The 8,231-nt window shown below is 34.7% G+C and overlaps 1 protein-coding gene across 3 annotated transcripts in view; it reads left to right on the forward strand.

Annotated features, from left to right (window-relative positions):
* Window positions 1-1,127: 1,127 nt before the first annotated feature.
* The window catches only part of LOC139197103 (putative pentatricopeptide repeat-containing protein At1g64310), a 36,993-nt gene continuing 29,889 nt past the window's right edge, over window positions 1,128-8,231 (forward strand). The window contains exons 1-4 of one of the 3 annotated variants that reach the window (XR_011582146.1): window positions 1,128-1,637; window positions 1,731-1,893; window positions 2,822-3,325; window positions 3,548-3,930. The gene's annotated coding sequence lies outside the window, so the exon portion shown is untranslated. Of the gene's footprint in view, window positions 1,638-1,730; window positions 1,894-2,222; window positions 2,331-2,821; window positions 3,326-3,547; window positions 3,931-8,231 lie in introns of those variants that run through there. The other 2 variants (XR_011582147.1, XR_011582148.1) reach the window with 2 other exon arrangements.

Raw genomic sequence — 8,231 nt, forward strand, 5'->3', positions numbered from 1 at the left:
AATGAGGATATCCGAGGTAAAGTAGGAGTAGCCGAAATTGAAGGAAAGATGAGAGAAAATCGGTTATGGTGGTTTAGACATGTGCAAAGAAGGCCTATTGACGCTTCGGTTCGAAGATGTGACTACGTGACAGAGGTTCAGGGCCGAAGGGGTAGAGGAAGACCTAGGAAAACTTTGAAAAAGACCCTAAGAAAAGACTTAGATTACTTGGATCTAACGGAGGACATGATACAAAACCTAGCGCAATGGCGTTCTAGGATTCATAGAGCCGACCCTACTTAGTGGGAAAAGACTTTGTTGTTGTTGTTGTTGTTGTTCTTTCTGTCTGTTTCCATCTGACAGAACAACATTAAACTCAAGTTTTGTTATCCTCAACAACTTTTCAGCATGGATTCCTATCATCTAAACTCTTACCTCAACAAGTGTACAGCTCTATATGCTTTTTAATTCTTCATATCCAAATGGTATATATACATGCTTATTAAGAATCAAATGATACAACTTTACATTTGCAATTATATATTGTTTCTAATAGCTTATATAATTTTTTCTTTGTTTTCATGTAACATCGTATTGTAACATGATCTAATGATATTCAATATAATTGGACAAACTGTTCTAGACCAGTTAATGCCAATTTAAACACTCCTAATAAGTTACAGCTACATTTATTATCTCGAATTTCAACATCAAATGTATATTTTTTTACTTCAAACATTTCGTTAATTATTAATAATCGTTTTGACGTATTATATACTTACTCATAAAAGCAGTTATCCTCTTATGCATAATTCTCCACCACAAATTTATATCGATATTAAAACACTTCTAACCTTAATTTATAGTTACTGCAGTATAATCTATGTGCACATCATTTTCTTCTTCAGTTTCTGCTGTTTTTTGTTCTCTGAGTTATACATGTTACCGGTGTTCACAACTAAAATCTATTACACAGACTTGACTACAGGTATGGCGCAAATTACATCACTTTCTGCCAACACTCTGCTTCTTTTTCTTATTATATTTTTCTGTGTTTAAATAGCATGAACATGCTAAAAACCTGTTAATTACAAACTATCCATTACAAGTTTGCACTGGCCGTTTTCTTCTTTTATGTCCAGTAGTTTTAAGACCCGCAGCAACGCGCGGGCACTATTGCTAGTCATATATGCTAAAACTCAGTTCCCCCGGCACTGTTCACCAACAGTGAAAGGGCGAAACTGCCCTCGGATTCTTGTTTGCTTGCGGTGCTCTCTGCTATTTTGTGCAGTGAAAAGTCTGTTTTAGCCCTCATGGCCACGCGTCTGTCATCGTTCAGTTTATGCGTCGAATAGGTTTTCGTTGGTTTACCATTTGCTTTGCCTTTTCTGTGTCGGCAATCTCTGCTTCTCTCCATCTTGGTCTCGCCTTCCTTTCGTCTGTAATCCTGTGTTTTTCGTTTTGCAAAATATTCATCGCAAAGATCGTTGTGTTCCTTTTTTTTGGGGAGTTTGTTTGGGTTCTCTGTTTTGAGACAAGTTCTGCATCTTTGTAAATCGTTTCTCCCCAATTGTCATCGGCTTTCCGACCAATTTTTGGTGCGGTCTGGGTGCGATCTTTGTTCAGATCATCGTAAAAAAAAAAATTATTTAACTCAGGTAAGTTCTGCAACCCTTATATGAGAGTTATTTCGAATTTGCATTGATTTGAACGAAACCTTAACAATTTGATTTTATGCTGAGTTGTGGCAGTTTGTTGAGGCTTTGTCGGCTAAGAGTGGATTTTGCGTTTGGTTTACTCCGCTGATAAATCTGAGATTTAACAGGAGTTCGAAGGCTACTGTTGGTTTGGTTATGTATTCCCTGCCTTCATTCCTTCCTAATTGTATATGGATTTCCTATTTAAATGAAGCAGGTAACTAATCGATTAATGCATGTTTTAATTCCATTATTCCTAATGTTTTAACAGCTTTGTTTATTGTTGAGTTTTGTTGGTGAATCGACTTTTCTTTTATTGATAGCAGTGGTGTTTTGTACGTGAGGACATATGCTTATTCTCTGTGGTGTTCTAATTTGTTTAGTTAGAAATAGAAGTTTCTATTTTTTTAAACATTTATCCTGAAATTGAATCCTTGCAACATGTGATGTATGAAATGAATTGGTAAATTATTGTGTATGGAATAATATCAACACTGAATTGGAGTTATGTAATTTGCGATAATTTACCAATTCAGTGGTGCGTAGGGAAAATCAATCTGAGCTGTTGTGGAATTCCCTGACATTTTAGGATGAAATATTGAAGGGAGTGTGTTTTGGCAGTCATTATGTCTTGCCCGTACAGTGTCCTGTACGGTGGGTTATTATTCGTGATAAGAGGTTGCTTCTCTCAGTTCATAATATATATATATATATATATATATATATATGTGTGTGTGTGTGTGTGTGCGTGCAATTTTATAGAAAAACTATATATATAATTCATCATAAGGAAGGTTGTAGTGTGCTGACATGGTGCTGGTAAAACCAGAAAGTATGATATCCATGAGGTGTACAAAGAAAGAAAAGTGTGTATGGAGTCGATCATAATATTTGAGGGCCAACTACTTGTATATGGAAACAACCGTAACTATTACAGCTTTGCATTGTCACAAATGTGATCCTGAATATATCAGACAGCTTAAAAGTTATCTGTTCACCCACATTGGCTCCTCTCCATCCGAAGATCTCCAAACTTTATTAGATCCTTATACTTCCTTAGTGGCAGCAATTTGTTGCGCCGTTGATATGGTAATAAATGATATGTGGAATGTGCCTAATTTTGTAGTTTTCCTCTCCCCCATCAGGTGTCAATAGTTCTGCATGATCATTCATCAAAGGCAGCAAGTCTAACTGCTCAAGTGTGGTGAGAAACTGCAAGCCTTCAGGTAACGTCTTCAGCCCACAAGCAACAGTGCAAGTGGAGGATATTCATAGAATCTGAGCATTCTAGTTGGTGAAGACAGAATTCTCAAAGAGATGAAGACAGAATTCTCAAAGAGATGGAGACAGAATTCTAGTTGGAGTATTCAGGTAACGCCTCCATTTGGTGAAGACAGAATTCTCGAAGAGGATTGGGGACCTGGGGACCTGCAATTTAGTTCCTGTGTAAGGGCGGTCATCATATACTTGCAGCAAGCCCTGGTTGATCAATTCATTTATATTTTCTTCTGCTAGTTCCTCCATAATCTGCCCTGCTTTCTCTTGAACCAGTCCTTCAGCCACTAGTAACCGAATAAGTTTCCCTTTGGAAATCCAGTGGTTCTCGGGGAAGATGGAACAATATATCAAGCAGTGGTAAAGAGAATCAGGTAAATCTCTACAACATATTTTTTATGGCATACATGAAGAAGAAGCTGATGTCTCAGCTTCTTCATTGTCTTGGGAGTCTTTATTTTCTTCCATCTCAAATTCAATGGTATTTGAACTAGCCATAGAGATCTACCAACTGTGTTTTGCATTTGCATACAGAAGAGAAATATAGCAATATTTATGGGTTAGAGATTATGTCATACGGTATATATGCTTTGCAGTTTGATCCTTGTTTGCATTTCCTTCAAGCCTGTCGTAGTGTTGTGGTCTTGTAGACCATTTCTTAGAAAGCTTCAGGATGTGACTTCGTGGTGGAAATAGAGGCTTATAGTTTGTGATGGTTGAGCTTTGTATCGAAGCAGCCTGCAGCGGAAGAGATGATGAAGAAGCTGATGTCTCAACTTCTTAGTTCTCTTCGAAGTTTTTGTTTTCTTGTCTCTCCTTCGATGGTATTTGAACTTAGCCATATGGTGTGTTGATAGCTTATGCAGCTTGATGCGACTCTGAGATGGTAGCAGATGCAAATTTGTTATGGTTAAGCTTTGTAAAATCACATTTAATATAAAATTTCAATACAATAAAAATAAAACATGATTTTAATTGATATGGGATGAGGATGGAGATGAATGATAATGATAGTATGTACTACCAAAATTACTCTTTATTTTATGTTATTTTTTTTATTGATTTCTTTTGTTACTTTGTGCTTGGTTCAAATGAAAACTTAATTATGGCGCTAGGGCGACAATCATTTTTTTATTGATTTCTTTTGTTACTTTGTGCTTGGTTCTTTTTTTAAATCATTAAAAAATTGATTCTAGCCATCAACTGCCTCATTATACGGTTTGCAAAATATAGTCTAAGAATATGGTTTTCCAAACCTTTCCCCTCCCCCATAAATTGTGTTACAAATTTAAACACCATTTTCTCCGCATTTAGACCGTTTCAAACAAGCATTGACGCCTCTCGTTCATAATTAACGAGAATCTAATGTGAAAAAAAAAAAATAAAGTTCAGGTGCCTATATCAAAATGCATATTTAATTTGGAATGTGCCCCTTGAAATTGATACAGAGAAATGCTAACGAGATTTTTTCAAAAGTGAGATTAGTCATAGACTCTATGTTACCTTATGTTTTTTACACAATGTTTTAAAATGTTGACTCAAAAAATTAAAGTTAAATTATACCGTGACATGGAGTCCACGAAGGGTACAACTTTTGAGAAAGTCCTTACATTTCTCATTCTTAGATATTTTTCTTTATGACTTATCCTTTCATAGGGTATGTCCGGCATACCAAGCTTGGAAACCATTAAAGCACCCATTTACGGGGAGCAGATGGGCTAAACCTCATAATGGAGTAACAATAATGCAGTTTAATTTTTTTTTTGGCAAGAATCGAATATAAAATTTCTCACTTACAAGTGAAAATGAATACCACTACACTGTAGTACCAAGTGACAAAAATTTCATACTCCTGGCTCTTCTTAAACATGTTTAGGGTTGGGGGAGGTGTGGGGGTCTTTATATAAGGATCTTTACTAGTAAACCCTTTAGCCACGAGTACAATTTTGGTCATAAATAATACTGAACAGACGACAGTTGCTCATGAAGTTGCCATTTCGATTTGTCAGAATATAGATTATCCCTAAATATCGTCTGTGTTGGGTAGTGATAAACACTACGTAATTAAGATCTTGAAGCGCTTGTTCGCGAAAACTTCAATTTTAGCCGCAAATGCCAAGTTTAAACATATGAAGGGATATGGGTATGTGAAATTCAAGCTCTTCGTATTAATTACTAAAACTAGTCTATAATAGAGTGCGTGTTAAGAAAAATGCTAATGATTCTCTATGAATTATCTGGCACTTCACAATTTGACATTAATTATTGTGCTAATATTATAAGAGAACTATTATTAGCATTCTAATAATCTCATTTTACATTCCTCGCAAATGTATTTTCTTTCTAAAATCGGTATAACAAGGCTAAAAAATAGTAGAAGTAAGGAATAATGAAAAGAAGGAAAGAAATGGGAGAACGGAGATCGATCCCAGTCGAAACTAGGGTCGGCGCCACCGATTTTGCTCAAATTTGGAGGCCTCACACGAAGATGTGAGAAATACTCTCATAAATAGAGAAAGACTCTCACTCGAGAGAGAACCCGAAGCTTCCAACTTTTGATGTGATGTTTGTGTATAATTTCCAAACAAAACTTTAGGCAACCTTTCTTCTGCCAATCCATAATTAATTTTCTAAATTCATTATTTATCGTTGCATTTTTCACAAGGAATCCAACGATCTCGTATCAATATTAGTTCCAACACGTATTTGAGCATACATCGCAATCCATAATATATTGAAACAATTGCATTAACAGAGAAAACATGTAAGAGCTGGAATAATTAAACTAATCAGGGAGGAATTATGAAAATGATCATAGGAGCCAGAACCCCTTATCCACGATTCTGAATTAAACTAGTCAAGGAATTAAGAAAATGATCATAAGAGTTGGAACCCATTATCAACGATCACATTCCAAATTAAACTAATCAAGGAAATATGAAAATGATTATAGGAGCCAGAACTCATTATCCATGATTCCGGATTAAACTAATGAGGGAATTATAAAAATGATCATAGGAGCCAAAACCCATTATCACAATTCTGAATTAAACTAATCAGGTAATTATAAAAAGAGAAATTTTATTTGAACCCATATAACATCTTTCTACGCTCAACTTAAATTTTAAATATGAGGTGTCCTTTTTAACCTATTACATAATTACTATAAAGTACAAGATGTAATTAACAATAAAACTAAATTTTATTAACAAACCCACACCCAATACTTTCACAAATCCTTCTTCTACGAAACTTGAAAAGAGACAAAGAAATTAGATCTGTGACTGAAAGCCTCACATAAAAATCACAAGTCCATGAAGGCATATACCACTTCCCAATCCATCCTATAGAAAACTGAGGCAATCACGCCAACGTCAAGGCAAAGAAGACAGAAGATGGAGATTATGTACTAGTTAAAATTGGTCAGGCACAAAACCAGATAGCATGATATTTATGTAAATATTCATATAACTAAATTCAAATGGCAAAGAGCATAGGCACCTATAGAAAAATTATGGGTTATTGCTAAAAAGTGGTAACAAGTCAAAGGAAAAATACGTAAACTTTTGGATAGCGATTTTGGACACTCATTTTAAGTGTTTTGCACTCAAAGGAAGGAGTGCAAGAGATTCAATCGAGCGTGAAAATCACTGGCCAAGTTTTTTTCGAACAATGTAACAAAGATTTAAAGCCGAATGTCAATAGAAAAGCTGTAATCACCAAAAAGGATACAATGAAGAGAGTAAAATTGTTGATGGAATTGGCAACAATATGACCGCAAAGGGTGCTAAGGCGGACATCAATTACCATACCTAAACATGTATATATAAACCTGTCAAACAAAATAACAACTAACGATTTTCTAACAAATGCAAAATATAACAAGATTAAAGAAAAACTGCGAGTAGCTAAGTCACGAAATCAAACTCAGTAAAAACTAAAATTAAGGAATGCATAAATCAGAATCTAAATCATATTGATTTGGTTATTCTGCAAGAGAAAAAGTTATCACAATTTCAACAAGTTAGTAATATAGGTGTAAAGATAAATTTACATATTGAATTGGGTTTGTGTGGGTAGTTTATATAGTAAATTTGGGTTTAAAAAGATATTAATAGCTTAATTAAAAAGTTATGTGGAAAGAGACTATATGGATTCAAATAAAATTTTCTTGATGAAAATGATCATAAGAGCTGGAACCCATTATCCACGATTCCACGGTGAAAGACTTGTCAACCTTTTGAAAGTCCAATTAGAAACTCTAATCCAAACACCTGCAAATAAGTTAGTGACTCGAGAAAACTTAAAACAAAAATACGTAGAGTGTGAACCAAGGTTCATAGGCAGATCAAAGTCAAATCAAAGTCAAATCAAAGTCTATAAATCTTGCTTACCCTTTGCACTATCATTCATCTCCACCTTCACCCATAAAAAATAAATTAAGGAAGGAATTTGTTCCGGCACCGCCGCTGGGGGCTTGAAATTTGGGAGCCGAAGTGATCGCAAAATGGAGCCCTACATATGAGCAACCGTTATAAAAAGTTTCTAATTTCTTTGTTTTTTTCTCACTTTATTCTCGCAGATAATTAACTTAGAAAAGACTTTATTCGTAAATAATTAACCAAGAAAAAATTATGCAAATGACATATTGGTAAAAAAAGGACTCTGGTATTGAGGAGTCTTACGCGACTTGTGACGAGTTACTTGTCACACTACACATGAGTGATTGTACTAAATTGAGGTGTATGGTATATAGAAATTCTAATTTGTAATCAAGTTTTAATTTCAATGACGTTAAAGTTTAATAAAAAATTGTCATGTGTTTAAAATTACACTATTTTCAATAAACAAATGAAGAATCTCTTGTATGGTAGAGAATAAATGAAAAGAGTGGATGACGCAGAATAAAGCGATGTAAGGGTTATCAATGTAATCCATTGCACAACAAAATCTAGAAATCCATCAGAAAATTGAAAGAAATCCCAAAGGGTTTTTGTTTGATTAACTCTTGAATGATTGTCATTGATACATCCAGATGACTTAAATAAAGATTACAAATGTTTGGAACAACTCAAATTACTTCTAATAATTACAACAACATTAGTTAAACATTAATCGGACTACAAATAAAGAGTCCGATTTTTATTTCGAAACTTTAAACGCTATTTTGGAGGCTGAAATTACCCCGGACGGCCAAAATCCATCATACATCAAAACCTAAGCACTGTGTTGGACTTGTGGCACCATTTTCTTTCTGGAAATTTATCACGGGCCCAAATC

Source organism: Malus domestica, chromosome 06 (genome assembly GCF_042453785.1).
Source record: "Malus domestica chromosome 06, GDT2T_hap1".
Classification (NCBI taxonomy): domain Eukaryota; kingdom Viridiplantae; phylum Streptophyta; class Magnoliopsida; order Rosales; family Rosaceae; genus Malus; species Malus domestica.